Here is an 18,477-nt window from a genome sequence, read left to right as displayed (position 1 = left end):
TGGACTAGAGACTGTTTCTACCTTTCTCTGTTGGGCTACACAGTCTCTCCCCTTGGGCTAAGATGGTGTTTTGTACCTGGAGGTTTATTACATCAATTAAAAAAACCAGATTCCACGACATCCTGGGAGTCAGCTTCCATCTGCACCCCTTTTTTCTTTGGATAGGGATGATGTGCAGCATGGTACATATGTTCAGAGATCTGCCTTGCTGCTGGCTTTGATTTCTCCTTTAGATAAGCAGTCGATGATTCCCACCACAAGCATTCCATCTTTGGGCAAGAGTGGTTTCTCATTAGGAAGGATAAAATGATTAAGCCTGGCTTGTGATGCTGTAAACCTTAATGCCATATAGACCACTGACAGGAAGGGAGAACTCAGAGTTGATTCTTGATCCTTTTATCCTTTGAGAGAGGAGGGACATTCTCTGCTTTGGCTGAGGTGGCACCTGGAAATATCTGTCCCTTTATGTTTAGCAGGAGGCCTGTTTATTCCTAGTCTGATCCGCTGCCATTGCATGCGAGGTAGGTACAGTTGAGAGGAATGCAAAGGATTTCAGTTGTTTGAGGAGGGGTGGGTGGAGGCCTTCAGAGTCCGTGAATTCATTAAAATTCCAGGTTGTGTTGCAGGGTAAATGCGTGGGCCCTAATACGCAGGGCTCCAACAGGTAAATACTCGACTCTTGGATACTAGACAGAGCAAGTTTTTACCTGCCCTTCATTCGGAAAGCTTCGCCAGGTACTTTGCACCCACCCATGAGGCAGCATTCACCGCTACCTGAAGCTAATGCAAAGTGATAGAGACAAGCAGGTCAGGGGCAGCAGTTCGCCTTTCAGTGGAAACATGCCACAAGTGTGTGTTTGTACTCCAAAAAAACCCATTTGGAAGCAGTCAGACACGCTCCTCTGTGGCTGCTCTCTTTGAAGGCACCTTGCTTTGCTGACAGCATCCATTGGCGCTGTGAACTGTATAAACAACTTGATACCTCCAGCCGCCTTCCCAAACCCCGAAAGTCACAAAGCACCATCCACTGGGCAATTAGACTCCTGGGTGAGAAGCATGGAGAACAGGGGCCAAAGCCTGCCTGGGGGCACCCTGCCTCTGTGCACTCCTGCTGAACCCTGTGAGGTAATTCGGCCCTTTTCAGGCAGTCGGTTCCAGACGCTGTGATCCGTTCGTACAGAAGCTGCTAACCTTGCTCAGAGCAGTTTCACCATAGATCTGACTGCAGACACCTCTGCTCCTCAGGACTGGGGGAATCTGTGGGGCTCTCAGTCTGGCCTTAACATCCAAGAACTTGGGACTGAATTTGCTCTCCTTGCCTGAAAATAGGTGAATCACAGAAGCATAGAATGGTTTGGGTTGGAAGGTGCCTTGAAGGGTCATCTACTGCAACCCCCCTGTGGTCAGCAGACATCTGTAACTGTATCAAATTGCTCAGAACCCTGTCCAACCTGACCTGGAATGTTCCCAGGGATGGGCAATCTACCATCTCTCTGGACAACCTGGGCCAGTGTTTCACCAGCCTCTGTGTAAAAAAAAATAATAAAAAATTTTAAAAAGTCATCCTTTGGTCTAGTCTAAATCTCCCTCTTTTAGTTTGAAACCATCACCCCTTGTCCTGTCACAAAGGGGTCTTCCTAAGGTGGCTTATTGACATGTGGTGGCACAAAAAAGGGACCAGTTCCTCTCATGAGCTGGACCTGTAGTGGTTCCCACCTCCACTTCTTGCAGTGGTTGCCTACAACTTATGGGGGTATCTGGAGGCTTGTCCTTCAGTCAGCATTCCTCTTCTCTGGTTACATGCTCTTTTCACTGGACAACCCAACTGGGGGATGTGAAACCACATGGCTTTAGATCTCTTTCCTTTATTTCTCTATTTAAAAATAAAATAGGAGGTTAAAAGAGAGATGTGGTCACTGAGAAAAAATAATTCCCCTGCTGTAACAAGGGAAGGAAAACAGCTGCACGGAGTGAAAACACTGAAAGTAGAGAACGGTGTTATTCTTAGGAGAGAATGTTGGGATTAAGGTTTAAAAAAACCTTTTTCTTTTCAAGGCATCCAGTTTCTAGGGGGTTCAGTTACTTCAAGGATCAGACATTTAACAGACATTTTCTTGATCTAACTTCTTTGCAGGCCCTGAGTGTTTTGAAAGACTTCCTGCATATACATGCCAGTTATTTGATCTGATCATTGTTTTAATAAAACTATTATTTAACTAACCACGAGTTAATTTCTTTGGCCCTCTGGGAACCGGCCACAAATAGTAGCAAGTTATTGTTTAACCTGGCTAAAGCTGAGCTCCTTGTCTGCCTGGCTAACTCCCACCATTGACAAAACCACTTACAATTGGATTTTTTTCCCCCCTCTTAATAGAGTCAGACTACTGCTAAAAAAAAAAAAGTAAAATCTTGTGAGATTCTTAAATGCTGTCTTCACTTAATGATTTTTCTAATCCTTTTAAATTTGCCTTTTTGTGTCTGAGGATGTGAGTTGACTCTCTGTAAGGACAGAAGGGATTATGCCCCCAGATTGCACCAGGGGAGGTTTAGATTTGGTATTAGGAACAATTTCTTTACTGAAAGAGTGGTCAGGTATTGGAACAAACTGCTCAGGAAGATGGTGGAGTCACCGTCCCTAGAGGTGTTAAAAAAACATGTGTAGACATGGCACTTCAGCACATGGTTTAGTGGTCATGGTATTGCTTGGTTGACTACTGGACTTGGTGATCTTGGAGGGCTTCTCTAACCTTAATGATTCTATTATTCTGTGACTGAGATCTGCTGTGCAGAGCAGCTGGCACAGAGAAGCTTTGACCAAACCTGGATTGTGCCTGGCTGCTACTTCAGCAAGAGGATATTGGAGCTGATTCCTCTGGTAACCCACAAAATAGGGTAACCTTCAAGGAATGTTCCAAGAGAGGAAAAGAATCAATCAAAATGAAAGGATGCTTTATTTAAACTGTTCTAGAAAATGGCAGAGGTTTTGTTCAGGATTTAACTTTTAATTTTCTTTGCTGTCCTCCTCCCATGAACGTGTCCATGTGCTACAAACCAGGACCTGACAGCAGAGCGCAGGAGCAGTAGGTGGGATGGTGGCCTCAGGCTCCCTGTCGCGGCTATGAAGGGCAGGCCAGAGGTCAGCAGCTGGCAGCTTTGCTGGTTTAACATCAACGAGAACAGATGCTGAACAGGAAGTGCTGACATGTGCCTATGAATGGAGTGTGGTGGCATGACAAGGGGTGACATGTACCCTGGATGACAGTGATTGTGCAGAAGATTTCAAAACAGAGGACAAAATTTCAGAAGCCTTTCTAGGCTGGTATGATGGCCAAGAGGATTAAGGCAACCTGTTAAATGTGAGAAACTAGGCAGGAGCAGTAAACTGGTATCTAAGGCTTACTATTACCTGGGTGAAGAGTGCTTTACTGTTGAAGACCACATGGAATGTGATATCTTCTACTGCAGCTCACAATCTGAAAGTGGAAAAACAGGATGGGGGCAAGAAAAGACCAAGAAAAGATCTGTTGGGATGGAGAAGTGTGAAATGCCTAGGAAAGGTTTTATTTATTTTTTTCTTTAAATATATTTCTCTGTGTTTGAGGTCACATGATGACCAAAAATTTTCAGGACAATCCTGAACTTTTCATCTTCAGAGATGGCCATATCAATACCATCAGATCAGCTATCTTCCTGGAGATGTGCTGTAGGTAAATATGGCTCTGAAGCTTAGCTCAGTGGTAACAGAGCAAAACTTCTCAGGCTTTTCTACATAATGCCATTAACAATAAATATTCTGGCTCAAAGCTATACCAGACCTATAGATGGGGCTAGTAAAATGGTTTGTGTTCACCGTGCCAGGCTGTGTGTTCTGCAAAAGCAGCCTGGAAGTATTTTCAAATGACTGTGTGATAAGACATTTACTGGTCTTGTAGCTGTCCAAGTCGGACATGGGAGAAAAGGCTTTTCTGTCACCAGTGGTCGAAGCCCGGCAGACCTTCCTGATTCCATGCAGTTCATGAAGCTGATCAAGGAAACACAAAGCCAGCAAAGATCTACAACTACTCCCAGTACCACCATACTTTAAGTAAACCATAAACACTCCCTGGAATGATTTCTGAGAAGGCAAATAAAACAAAAACAGTTTAAAGGTGATAAAACTCTGTTGACATGAATACCATTCGGGTAAACCACCTTGGACGTATTTCAAACATGATCCAACACCTCTTTAACTTTATCCTAGATGAATGAAATGGTTCACATGTGAGGCTTTGCCTATGCAAAAGGTTTTCTATGCTTGCAGATTCTGCTGCCCTGTCCATGCCTCTCCTGGCCTCATGATAAAGCATTTTGTCCTTGTACACTCTATTTCCTTATCTGTACAATGGGGATATGCACAGCACTTCCCCACACAGGTTGATTTCCTAGAACAATGCCAATATCCACATTATGGGGTGGTTGAAGCCCTGCTAACAGGATGTGACTGCTGCTGACCAAAACACAGACTCACAGAATGTTAGGGGTTGGAAAGTACCTTGGAAGATCATCTAGTCCAGCCCCACCTGCCAGAGCAGGATCACCCAGAGCAGATCACACAGGAACTCATCCAGGTGGGTTTTGAATGTCTCCAGAAAAGGAGACTCTCTGGGCAGCCTGCTCTACTGCTCTGTCACCCTAACAGTGAAAATGTTTTTCCTTATACATAGAATACATAGAATAAACCAGGTTGGAAGAGACCTTCAAGATCATCGCGTCCAACCCATCACCAATCCAACACCACCCAAGCAACTAACCCACAGCACCAAGCACCCTGTCAAGTCTTCTCCTAAAAACCTCCAGTGATGGCGACTCCACCACCTCCCCAGGCAGCCCATTCCAATGTGCAATCACTCTTTCTGTATAGAACTTTTTTCTAACATCCAGCCTGAACCTCCCCTGGCGCAGCCTGAGACTGTGTCCTCTTGTTCTGGTACTGCTTGCCTGGGAGAAGAGACCAACATCTGTCTGTCTACAACCTCCCTTCAGGTAGTTGTAGAGAGTAATAAGGTCACCCCTGAGTCTCCTCTTCTCCAGGCTAAGCAACCCCAGCTCCCTCAGCCTCTCCTCGTAGGGCTTGTGTTCCAAACCCCTCACCAACTTTGTTGCTCTTCTCTGGACTCGTTCCAGCAAGTCAACATCCTTCCTAAACTGAGGGGCCCAGAACTGGACACAGTACTCGAGGTGCGGCCTAACCAGTGCAGTGTACAGGGGCAGAATGACCTCCCTGCTCCTGCTGGCCACACTGTTCCTGATGCAGGCCAGGATGCCATTGGCCCTCTTAGCTGCCTGGGCACACTGCAGGCTCATGTTCAGTCTACCGTCGACCAGCACCCCCAGGTCCCTCTCAGCCTGACTGCTCTCCAGCCACTCTGACCCCAGCCTGTAGCTCTGCATGGGGTTGCTGTGGCCAATGTGCAGAACCCGGCACTTGGATGTGTTAAATCTCATGCCGTTGGACTCTGCCCAACTGCCCAGCCTGTCGAGGTCCCTCTGCAGAGCCTCTCTACCCTCCAGCAGATCAACTCCTGCGCCCAGCTTGGTGTCGTCAGCAAATTTACTGATGATGGACTCGATGCCCTCGTCCAGATCATCAATAAAGATGTTAAAGAGCATGGGGCCCAGCACTGATCCCTGGGGCACACCACTGGTGACTGGCTGCCAGCTGGATGTGGCACCATTCACTACCACTCTCTGGGCTCGGCCCTCCAGCCAGTTCCTAACCCATCGCAGTGTGGTCCCATCCAAGCCATGGGCTGACAGCTTGGCCAGGAGCTTGCTATGGGGAACGGTGTCAAAGGCCTTGCTGAGGTCCAGGTAGACTACATCCACAGGCCTCCCCACATCCACCAGGCGGGTCACCTGATCATAGAAGGAGATCAGGTTGGTCAGGCAGGACCTGCCCTTCCTAAACCCATGCTGGCTGGGCCTGATCCCTTGGCCATCCTCTAAGTGTTGTGTGATTGCACTCAGGATGACCTGCTCCATAATCTTTCCTGGCACTGAGGTCAGGCTGACAGGCCTGTAATTCCCTGGCTCATCCAACCGGCCCTTCTTGTGGATGGGTACCACGTTGGCCAGCTTCCAGTCAGCTGGGATCTCTCCAGTGAGCCAGGACTGATGAAAAATAATGGAGAGTGGTTTGGCCAGCTCATCTGCCAGCTCTCTCAGCACCCTAGGATGGATCCCATCTGGTCCCATGGACTTGTGGGGGTCCAAGCTGCTGAGGAGAGCTCCTATCACTTGCTCATGGAACAAAGGGAAACCATGCAGCTCCCTGGCTCCCTCTGCCAGTTCTGCAGGCCAGCTGTCTGGTAGACGTTCTTTCCAGGTAGTAAAAACTGAGGTAAAGAAGGTGTTAAGTACCTCTGCCTTTTCCTCATCCTGTGTTACAACATTTCCTTCTATGTCAACCAAGGAGTGGAGGTTGTCCCTGCCCTTCCTCTTGCTATTAATATATTTATAGAAGGACTTTTTGTTGTCCTTCACATCAGAGGCCAGTTTAACTTCCAAATATGCTTTTGCCTCCCTAATTTTCCTCCTACATGCCCTAGCAACCTCTTTAAACATTCCATGGGTTGCCTCACCTTTCTTCCAAAGATGATACACCCTCTTTTTTTCCCTTAGTTCAATTAAAAGTTCATTACACAGCCAGGCTGGCCGTCTGCCCCGGCGGCTCCTCTTCCGGCACATTGGCACAGCCTGCTCCTGAGCCTTCATCAGCTCTTTCTTGAAGCAGGTCCAGCCCTCCTGGACCCCTTTATTTTTAAGGGCTTTCTCCCATGTGGAGCCTCCTCTGCTCTGGCTTGCACCTGTTGCCCCTTGTCCTATCCTTGGACATCCCTGAGAAGAGCCTGGCTCTGTCCTTCTGACACTTGCCCTTTACATATTTATGAACATTAATGAGGTGACTCTTCCAAGCCCAAGAGATTCAGCTCTCTCAGTCTTACTTCCAACCGTGGTTATACTGTGATACTTCATAATGGAAACGTTCCACTCCCTTAATCATCTTTGTGGCTCTGTGCTGGACTCTTTCAAATACTTCCCTGTCCTTCTTGAGGGGCCCAGAACTGGACATGATACTCCAGATGTGGCCTCACCAGGGCAGAGGGAAAAGAGAACCTCTCTTGACCTACTAACCACACCCCTTTAATACACCTCAGAATGGCATTGGTCATCTTGGCCACATTGGCCTTCTTGGCCCACACATTCAGGGGAAACCGCTCAACTGTTCATCACCCATGCTGGTCCCCTCTTCACCTTCTCACAGTCTTCCTTTGGGTTCACACCGCCCAACTAGGACTCTCTGGGACGAGTTCCTGCCTAAAACTCTAATTTCATTGCTTATTTTTCTCACTCTGAACTCATTTTGAGCTGGGTGAACAAGTTCAGCTTTGTTGCAGGCCTGCTGAAGCTACCCATTTGGAGTAATGCAGTAAAGAAGATTTCTACCATGCTGGTCAGCGCTTACTAGGACAAATACTTCCCAGCATTTTTTTCACCTGTAAATGGCTGCTTACAAGCAATTCTGATAGTGCCACTTCCTGAATTTCTCTTGCTGCCTTCATAGTGACATATTTAGTCCAGAAGTTCCTTACAAGAGCATGTGTACCTTACACACAGCGCTAAATTAAATGGAGAGAGTGGAAATGAGTTGGCTACAAAACTTTGCCTAGCATCATCACACAATGAAATCAGTGCAGCCAGAGCTATAGAGCTGGTCACCTACCTCCCACAGGTCTGCAAAATGTTGGAGGATTTATGCTCCAACACACTTTCTCTTGGTTTTCCCCTTTGTTTTGCTACATTCTGAAACCCACAACAGACACTAGGCAAAATATTTTTAGCGTGACATATTTAGGCATGGTTATAGTACAACAGATACTTCTTTATAGGCAAATATGTACCAATATGTTACATACATGTAGTACACATTGAAGGCATTTAAAATATATATGCAATATAACAATGTAACTGCAGTAAATAAATACTTGCTAATATCAGCAAGCATTTGAAGAGACAATATGAAGGGAGTCATGCCAAAATGTGTTCCACAGTTATTTCTTTTGTGCTGCTGGGAGAATAGGAGCTATAATCTGGCTGTAATACAATCCAGATCTGCTGGTGTAATGTTGGATCTGGGTTTAGAGGTAGGATTCTTGCTCAGTTCTATTACAAAGAGATGTGGCTGGGTAATAGAGCATAATTCCAAGCTGGATCTCAAACACAAAGTCTACAAGTAGTCTCTGTGTGTGTGAGGGTCCTAAAGTTTAGGTCTTGCTCATTACAGAGGAAGAAGGTTGGAGATAGAGATATGAGACGGTCAGAAGACAGGCAGACAGTGTACTGGATCTCTCCTTTCTAAGTCAAACCAGGCTCCTGTGAGCACGTGAGGCCGTATATGCAGATCAAGGTTACCAAGGGACACAGACACCTCTGGCTTAAGTTATTTTCCTTATTAAACTGGCAGTAGAAGAAGTAAGTGGTATAAAATTCTCGAGATCAACTCAAAAGCACTGAAAGATCATCCATGCCCTGGAAAATTAAATTGGCTTCATGGTCAGACAATGCCTCGCAGTGCAATCCAGAGACACCGGAGGATTTGGATTGTAAAGTACTCAAATTAAAGGAGTGCATGTGTTCTGGGAGTTTGATTCTTCCTACCACAAACAGTCTTTGGTTCTGGGATTGTTGTTTGGACCTGCCTGTGCCTCTTACAAAACCAAAACAAGCAAGCTGTCATTTCTACAAAAGCGCAGATGTATGTTCACGTTTTGCAGAGACAGACAAATATCAGAACTAAGGCATTAAAAACCCCAGCTAGTCAAGAGTTTTGCAATTCTCTCTGCTCCTTTTTGCCCCCTTTCTACATTTGCCTGCTCTTTGTGTGCTGCTTGACTTGTTTGCTTGTAAAATCTTCCTCGGGGCCACATTCGTGCAGACAGACTAAAACGTTTTTGACTCTGAAGGAATCCCCTGAGGTAAAATTTACTCAGATAATATCTCGGTTACTACCTAACCTGTTTGAATTATTTTTGAACACTATAAAGTGGTAGCACCAACAAAGGAGAACTCGACATGGTACATACCAGTAGCAGCTCACCTCAGGTAACTGGTTTTGCACAGAACACCTACATTTTGTGGATGTCAGGGCTGAGAAACTGAAATCCAATGCATTTTAGCTTCTTTGCCTGAAAGCAAAAATACATCTAGATTTACCAGAGCAGGGACATAAGTATGTGAATGATGTCAAGTATCCACAACAGCACAGAAGTTGGTCAGAGGCTGTGAGATGAACAAAGTGGACAAGCAGTGCTGAGTAAGGATTTTATAACCAGCCGCGATGAGGCACGGGGCCCAAACCAAAGGCAGCCTCTGAACACACCCAAGTTTTCTGATTCAGATCAAAACCTCATGGCTCTTTGTTTCTACAAAGCATTGAAACAAATCCCTGGTTCTTCAGTTTGGAAATAAACTCCAACTTGGATTCTGGACCTGTAGCTTAGCTTCATCTCTCCTAATGCTGATGTTCCCCAGATGCAGATTTCCAGATGTTTCTCCAGATGTTGTAAGATGCTGCTGTAATAGGGATGCTATGGTGAGGGGGATCTTGTTCTGAGAGGGGTGCTCCTGTGAGAGGGGTGCTGTGGTGGGAGGAATGCTGCGGTGGGAGAGGTGCTGCGGTGAGGAGGATGCTGTGGTGAGGAGGATGCTGTGGTGGGAGGGATGCTGTGTCAGCAGAGGCTGTCAGCCTGGCACAGGGGCTGAGAATAGCAGCTTGGCTGCCTGGTTTTGCCAGCACTGTCAGGGGAAGGAGGGGGAAGCAGGGAAGCAATGAGTCAGGATTTCTTTGCCTGAGAAAATAGCATTTTTGCTTTCTGCTGCTGTAAACTTAGGAGAGGTCATAAATCAAAATGTATCTGTTTTGGGATTGCAAGACAGGCCCTAAAACGGTGGAAGAGTTTTTAAAAGGAAAGCAGATTAGAAGAAAAGCTATTGGCTGTAAGAAATGACCATGGACAACAAGTCTGGACATATCAGCCAGAATGAATTGAGTTACAGCTATCCAGCTCTTCAAAATATCCATTAAGGTCTTTAGGCCTATTCCCTGAGAGGAATTTCTGTTGTGCAGGAGATTTTTGGGTGGCTTTTGCAACACTCTAAAAGCAGAATCTTGTTGACATCCCTTGTGGTGTTGGGGTATTTACCCATTAGCTTGCACAGGAAAAAGCCAAGGCTTGGAGAGCTCAAATGTGATGAGGTTCATCTGTTGAGCCCTGATGGGGTAGGTGCAGGAGAAAGAGCTCCTTCTCCTCCAGACTACTCATAGGTCTTTGCACAGCAGGGCTCTTTGAGGTGTGATTTTCACAGTGTGAGGTGTCTTCTGTTGTGTAAAGATGGTGATAGCAAGGTCGTCAAGAATTGCTGCTGTCCTAGTTCCATGAACAGTTCTAGTACAGCTCAGGAGAAGATGCCTTGCTCTTGCTGCAACCAAGGTGAGTAACTGTTGGGTGCATTAATAGCCGCATGCAATAGCAGGAGTAGGGCCTGACACAGGGAGCAGTCTGGCTAGGAATAAGTTGGGACTTCTCATTTTGGTGAATTTTGTTAAAAAGTGGGGAACTGATCTTGTTCTTCGTTTAAATATTGGATTTAAAGGAGGGAGAAGCAGTACAGTGAAGGGAGGAATTCAGAGTGAGCTTCGATTTCCTTTATTACAGCAAGGACTTTCTTCCGAGTAAGACTGTGGGAAGCGTCACACAGTGAGCAGCTGTTCCTCCAACGAGCTGCTAGGAAACACAGGATAAATTGTAGAGTTTTACAAGAAAACGTCCAAAGAGCAACTTTTCTAAGAGAAATTCAGAGACAATTCTAGCACAGGACATTTTTTAGGGTTGCTTTATCTATCAGAGCCTGTAGGCAGAAATCCTTTCTGGACCACTGCTGGTGCTACGTGTGAAGTCTGGGCTGTATTTGTTCTCTGTAAAATGTAAATCTTCATTTTTTTTTCTCTTATTTTGGTTCTTCTACATAGATCTTGAGGTTGGTTTGGTTTTTTTCTCCCAAAGTGTCTTTATTCTTGGGTTTGGGTGTCTAGATGGGAAGGCCTGGAATGATCTTAGTGTGCTTTTAGAGAGCATACAGAGTTGAAAATATTCCTGGGAATTAAATTTAGGTACCCATCACAAAACATGTGGATCACCTGGACAACAACACCTGCTCAAGCCCTCTGAAGTTTCACAGCTTGCCTTGTTGAAGATCTCAGCATGATCAAAAGCATAAGATTATGTTTATTTTGATTTGGTTTTTTTCCCCCTCTTTTAAATGTATAATCTGCTTGGTGTAAATCCCAAACTATTGCAGTTTGCTGCACAATTAAGCTCTGGTTCTGTAAAGCACCTTGTACATGTGTGATGTAAGTGTCACTGACCTCAGTGAGTGCTTGTATCCATGCTCATGTCTTTTATTGCATTGGGACCTTATGGCTGTGTTTTGTAGTGAGTTCCTGGGATTACTGCTTCTTGCTTTAGCTGGGTGTGCCTTTAGTTTTTAATTAACACTGCTAAATAAACAAAACAAGCAACAAACAAATCCTGAAGGGGAATAAACCACAAGAACAATGTTGAAATACTCCTAAGAGCTAAACACTTAAGTCCCGGGAGCTGCAACGTTATGGTCCACAGCTCTGCCCTTGATTTGTCCTTTGGCTTGAAGAGAAGACACCTGATCCTGGGTGCAAGGGGAGAGGTGATGTAAGGCTCAGCATGTAAAGCAGCAAGAGTTGCTGTGTGCTCACTCAGGTACAGACAGTGGCCACCCTCTCAAAATCTGGGTCTGGGCATTGGCCTCATGTTCTCAGTTTCTTGTCTGGCAAAAGGAAATAGCCATACAAAACTCCTGTAAAATCATAGAATGCAGCAGGTTGGAAGGGACCCTTGAAAGTCATCTTGTACAAGCCCCCTGCAGTAAGTAGGGATATCTTTCAACTAGATCAGACTGCCCAGGCCCTCATCAAGTTTGACCTTGAATGTCTCCAAGAATGGGGCCTCCACCACATCTCCAAGCAACTTGTTCCAGTATTTCATTACCCTCAATGTGCCTTGCCTCTCTACCATGCCAGGTCAGGAGGTAGCACAGTTAATTGGTGCTGTGTTGAAAATAACCAAGAAGTGTCTCCTCTAGCTTCAGTTTCTCCCTAGGCAGAAACAAAACTGGACCCTTTTCTGCTGCTATGTTGAGAAAGAAGCTCTCAGAGATGAATTCATGATGTCTTAGTCCCAGAATGAGAATAAATTACACTGATAGTCTGGGCCTTGTGTGCTGTTAGGCATGCTGAAACAGTGCTTTGGAAGCAATGGGCCTGAGTACTGTTGATGCTGGATGGCAAAATCCTGGGATAAAGGGGCAGGGTAAAGTTTCCAACTTAACAGCATTTAGTTTAACTTGGAGACTTTAAAACATTGTTAGGATGGATTTTCCTTTGTTTAGCTTCTCTTAGTGTGGCTTAGCAGATTTTAACCATCTAAAAGTGACTCTTGGTTGGGGGGGACCTTAGGTGGTGCAGCACATATCCTTTAGTGGAATAATGAAGTGTTTACATTATGCAGACCTATTGTGAGATCAATCAGGCTGCACGGCTGAATGTATAAACAGAATCCGCAGGTGGTCTCTGCATCTCCTTGCCCAGAAGACATGCTTTAATCCTCAGGAAGTAGGCAGAGCAGAGGTTCCAGGAGGCAGCCAGCCCAAGGAAAAGAAAAGAGCAAAATCAGCCTGAGCAGTGCAACAACCAGTGTCAAGCTTCTGGCGCAATCACTCCCAAGAGCAGCTGACAGGAGAGTTTATGACAATTCACCCATCAGCTGAAATTACCAAACTTGGGATCTTGGGATTATTCAGCATCTTACTTGGGTGGCACAAGCCCAAAATGTGAGGTAGAAAGGGTGGATAGTGGATGATGCACCTCACATGGCCTCCACATGGTTTGTTCCTTTTCAAGCTGATTTGTTACCTGGCAAAAATCTCTGGTGGAAAAATCTCTCTCACTTGGTGTGTTTGCATCTGCTCTGTTTAGCACAGCCCATGAGTGTTCCTGCTCCCTGGTGCTGCAAGGAAGTTAATTATTGAGTTACTCGGATCACAGGATGGGAGGCAAATGGAAGGATTGAGCCCTTGCATGTGCCAGTACCTTCATTGTGGGGATTGTGCTAATAACACTGTGGCACATAAGCACCCAAGGCATGTGGGTAAAAAAAAGGTGTAGATTGAACTGGTTTGAACAGAGATATAACTGAATGGCCTCTGAAAAAGTCTCAGCCACATTCTTCCAGGGCTCTGTGGCATGGAGGAAAGTGTTTCCAGAGTAAGGGCAGAAGAGTCTGACTCCTCAAAAAGAGGCAGAAGAAGATTTTGTGATTATGAAATAATGAAAGAAGTAAATGTCAGTTCAGAGGAAAAATAATAATACCCCCAAAAAACCCCTAAACCCACATAGTTGAGTTAACTTAGATGTAGTTTGCTATAGGCTTGTTTAATTAGACTTGTGGAGCAGGAAGGTGCCAGCATGGGAAAAAAAATCCTTTTCAAGCTGAAACATGGCAGGTAATGGAATGGGGTTGTCCACATGGGTGCATTCTCCTCCTCTTTTTGAGGAGGGCACCTAAACCAGCTGAGTCAGAAACTAGTGAAGGGTAAAGCTCAAGATGTCTGGAGCACTCCTGTCTCTTTAGATTCTTATCCAAAGTGTATTAAAGCCTTTGGAAAAGGCTTGCAACCTTCTGAGACCTTGTTTGTTCGTGTCCCCCAAGGGTTCACACATTTCCTGACTATGAAATGACCACTTGTACTTTGGGAATGGATAGGTGGTGGGAGGTGGAGACAACAATATTCAGTTATTTTAGCACCTTCGTGATTCATCCTGTTTATGGGGGGTAGGGGCAATTTAAGTCCACTCCTCTGCTGATAAAGTGATCTGGGGGGAAGATGGGAGCAGATTTTTTGTTTGACAAAGAAGTCTGCTTCAACAGTGTGCGAGTGACCTCTTTTATGGGCACAAAGATGTTGCCCATATGCCTGGCAAGCCCAAACCTGTCTGATTCCTGAGGCAGGATTTTTGTTGACAAAATCAGAAATACCAAGCTATTCATCATGACTTATTTCCAGCTACTCTTAGATCTCTGTGCCTAACTCCTGTTATGATATGTCTTCCTCCCTGCCCCAGTTTTATTGTAAGCAGGCCAAGAAATATTGTTTGAAAGGCTACGTGAATGCAAGCTTTGTCCCTTTTTCCAGGGCAGTCTCATGTTTCTTCTCCTGTGCTAATTGGTTATCACACTTTCCTATCACATCATATTTGTCTTTTACAAGCCACTTTAGAGGTAATTCAGTGATGGTTTCCAGTGATCTCATTCATTACTGGGTCATACATATTTGGATTTGCTTAAGGGTACTGAGATCTGAGAATTTACTTTTTTCCCACTGCCCATGCCCCAGGTTCAATCCCAGTGAAGGTGGGGTTGCCCTTTCCATGTGGACTGTCAGCATGTGGAGTGGCCTGGAAGGACTGGGGAAACCTTTGGCCTCTGCAATTGCAAAGAATTGAATGGCTGTGGGGGTGTGGTGCAATGCCTGATGCAGTCCCATGTTGTGACAGGTTCTTGCTGCATCACTTGGAGCGGTCCTTGAGGGTGACTTTGATCCCCTTAGTAGTCCATCTTGGAGAAACCTGTTTGGGCTAAAGCCTTCCATGTCTCAGAGAAGTGGAGGCTGAGTAGTTGCTGGTTATAGGTCACTGTTAAAGTGAATTGACAATTCGTGAGGAAAGATAGTCTCACAGGTGTGGAAACAGGCAAGTGAGGCTGAACTAGCAGATATGAGAGCACAAAACATGAATGGCAGAGCTCAGTCTCTCTTCCAGAGCAGTTGGCAAAACCCAGGGAAGCAGAAAACTCCACACCTTTCAGCATGCAGAGAGCAGGAAACACCTAGTGCTATTTGACCCATGGTTTACTATTTTCTGCTCCTCAGCCAGACTGTTTATTTGTTTCAGCTGCTTTTCAGGATGACGAGTTGTCTAAGAATGTGCTGGTGCTTAGCAGGAATTGGGGGTTGTCTTGTAGCATGCCTCGCTACCTGAGGATAAGTGCTGAAAGGTGAACTGCATCACTGAGCTTCAATCCTCCCCATGGTGAGCAAAAGGAATTCAAGCAGTGAGCTGGAATCTGTACCTGTTGTGTGGCAGCACTGAAAGGATCCACCATGAAATGAAATAGAGTTCTGACAACAGGGCTTGGGAGTCATCCTGCCGGTTAACGTCTATCATTGTGAGGCTCTCCCTCACCCTGATCCTTTGCCTCACAAAATTACTGGAAGAGTTAAAATTATGATGACTACCCAGGCAATGAGGTTTATGGCCCTCAAGAAATAAACATTAAGAAGAATTATGAGCTTATTTTTTAAGAGCTGGGTGAGTCAGGCCCTGAAAGTACAGTAGAGATCTCCTTATGTGTGAGGAGATGTTATGAATTTGGATACAGAAACCAACTCTTCCAACAAAACTCTTAGTAAGGAACCAGGTGAGGCATAAATACATAAATATGGAGTGTAATGAAGGTGATTAGGAACAGCCACTTAGACTAACATCTTCTGACTACTCTGCTTCTCAGTCACACTGTGGTAACTCCCTTTGTGCTTTGAGTCTGAGCAGGTTTGAGGGAGGGTGCTCTGACTTCAGTAGGAGTGGAGGTCTATGATGAGTATTGCAGAAGTCACTGACAGCCATCACATTATGAAAACACTATTCTGTTGTGAAGTGAGAATGACTTCTCAGAAGTTTCTGTTCTTGTGGCTTCTGATTACAGCAGCCCCCAAATATTTTCCTGGTTGACAGGTTAAGGATTCTGCAGTGCAGAAGGTTATAATGGTTTCAGTTTATGTTGGATTAATAACTTTCTTCCATCATTTTCCCTGTAAACAGAGCTGCCAGCTCTTAACCAGGAGATGCAGTCAGTTTTCCTCCACCTCCTGAAGCCCCTCTATAGCACCCACAGAGCCCTGCCTATTCTTTGCTTTTGTCATTATGTGAGGTCAGAAACCAGGAGGAATGGCCCTTGGAGAAAGATCCTCCACCCAGCCCTGCACAAGATATGCTGGTCCAGGGAGTCCTGCACATGGCTCTTGGCATGAGATTTCTCTTAGCTGACCCAGACTTGTACTGGCATCCAGAAAGGGTGAGAGGTCTGAGTAAAACAGTGGAAACTTGGCCACCACCAGCATTACTTCTGCCTTTGTGAATTTGAAATGCAGAGTTTGTGTAGGGAGGTGGAATGGCCAGGAAATGATGGTGATCTGAGGCCTCTAACAGAATGGTGGTTTCTGTCAAGATTTTCTCTGAATGAAGAAAGGAGGTTGGTTGTGGTTTGTAGGGTGGGTGGGTTGGTTGGGGTTTTGTTTTCTTTTTTTCTTTTTCCTCCTCTCAACCAGAGAAAAATAAATGATTAAATCTTATTTAGGTCAGAGATGAGGCAAAAGGTAGCATATTTCTAAGGTGGTTCCACTTGACAGTTGGCAGCCACCACAAGCAGGGGAATGCCAATGGACACACTTCTGTCATTCTGAAATGCTTCCCCTTCATTCAACAGGTCTTGTGTGGTACCAGGCAGTGACATGCTGGTCAGCTGTGTGCTAGCACAAAACCAGCTGTTTTCAGATGTGTTTGAAACCTCTAGTTTTTCAAACAGTTTTTGGATAATTGCTGCTTCAGATGTTGGAGTCTTATTTCCATTACTTACAGATGGCAAAATTTTCTAAGGAGATCACCAGAGGCTGAGGGAAAAGAACCACAGGCTAATGAAGTGTACAGTTTTCAGTGGAAATAGAAGCCAAATGAAATGATGTGGCTAGGTTCAGCTCAGGCCACTTTTGATTCTTGACCATTGGGGTAACCCTTTACAAGAGTGTTGATTTAAAGAGTTTTGGTGTGAGCTTGTAAAATGCCATTTGACTTCCAGTTGCTTATGTCTGCTCTACCTTGATACTTGCTTGAAGCAATGTGAAAATGCAGGTCTGATGGTCATTCCAGACCTGCCTGGACAGTGTGATCCTGGGAAATCTGCTTTGGGTGATCCTGATTTAGCAGGGGAAGCTGGACTAGATGACCTCCAGTGATCCCGCCCAACCTCCAACATGCTGGGATTCTGTGATTATCAGAGGTTAAACAAGAGGAAGTGCAAGGCTCTGCACCTGGGCCAGAACAATCCTTGCTATCAATACAGACTGGGGGATGAGGTGATAGAAGGAAGCCCTGAGGAAAAGGGCTTGGGGGTGCTGATGGACGAGAAACTGGGCATGAGCAGACAATGTGCACTTGCAGCCCAGAAGGCAAATCACATCCTGGGCCGCATCAAAAGATGCATTGCCAGCAGATCCAGAGACGAGATTCTGCCACTTTGCTCCGCTCTGGTGAGACCTCACCTGGAGTACTGCATCCAGGTCTGGAGCCCTACATACAGGAAGGATGTGGAGCTGATGGAGCAGGTCCAGAGGAGGGTCACAAAAATGATCAGGGGGTTGGAGCAGCTCTGCTATGAGGATGGGCAGAGGGAGCTGGGGTTGTTCAGCCTGGAGAAGGGGAGGTTCTGGGGAGACCTAATAGTGGCCTTCCAGTATCTGAAGGGGACCTACAAGAAGGAGACTGTTTACAAAGGCTTGTGGGGTTTGAAAGTAATGCATTTGTGTAAATTCATTGAGATCACCATGGATTTTTGATGAAGTTCTCAGATCCTTAACACTTTTCTCTGTCTTATCTTTTCCTCTGGCCTCACTGAAAAGGTCGGCTAACTACATGAAATAATATCACCAGCTAGGGTGAGGAACATGCTTTTAGCTGCAAAACACCCTGAGATTACAAAGTGGTAGTATTTTTGTGCTATCTCCCAGTGTGACGAGGACTGCTGCTGAGGGAAGCCTGCCCTGCATGGCCCAAGTTGAGAGGGGAATTCTCCTTTGCACATGGGTGTGATCTGCTCACTGACTGAAGAGGTGCCAGCAGGTGGCCATGAAGGCCAATAGCATCTCGACCTATATCGGGAATAGTGTGGAGAGCGGGACTAGGGCAGTGATTGTCCTCTTGTAGTCAGCAGTGGTGAGGCCACACCTCAAATACTGGGTTCAGTTTTGGGCCCTGCACTTCAAGAAGGACATTGTGGTTCTGGAGCATGTCCAGAGAAGGGCAATGAAGCTGGTGAAGGGTCTGGAGAATGAGTTATGTGAGGAATGGCTGAGGGAACTAGGGTTGTGTAGTCTGGAGAAAAGGAGGCTGAGGGAAGACCTTCTCACTTTCTACAGCTCCCTGGAAGGAGGCTGGAGTGAGGTGGGCATTAGTCTCTTCTCCCTAGTAACAGGTGATGGGATGAGAGGAAACAGCCTCACATTGCACCAGGGGAC

Source organism: Dryobates pubescens, chromosome 9 (genome assembly GCF_014839835.1).
Source record: "Dryobates pubescens isolate bDryPub1 chromosome 9, bDryPub1.pri, whole genome shotgun sequence".
Taxonomy (NCBI): domain Eukaryota; kingdom Metazoa; phylum Chordata; class Aves; order Piciformes; family Picidae; genus Dryobates; species Dryobates pubescens.
Note: the sequence above shows the minus strand (reverse complement) of the source record.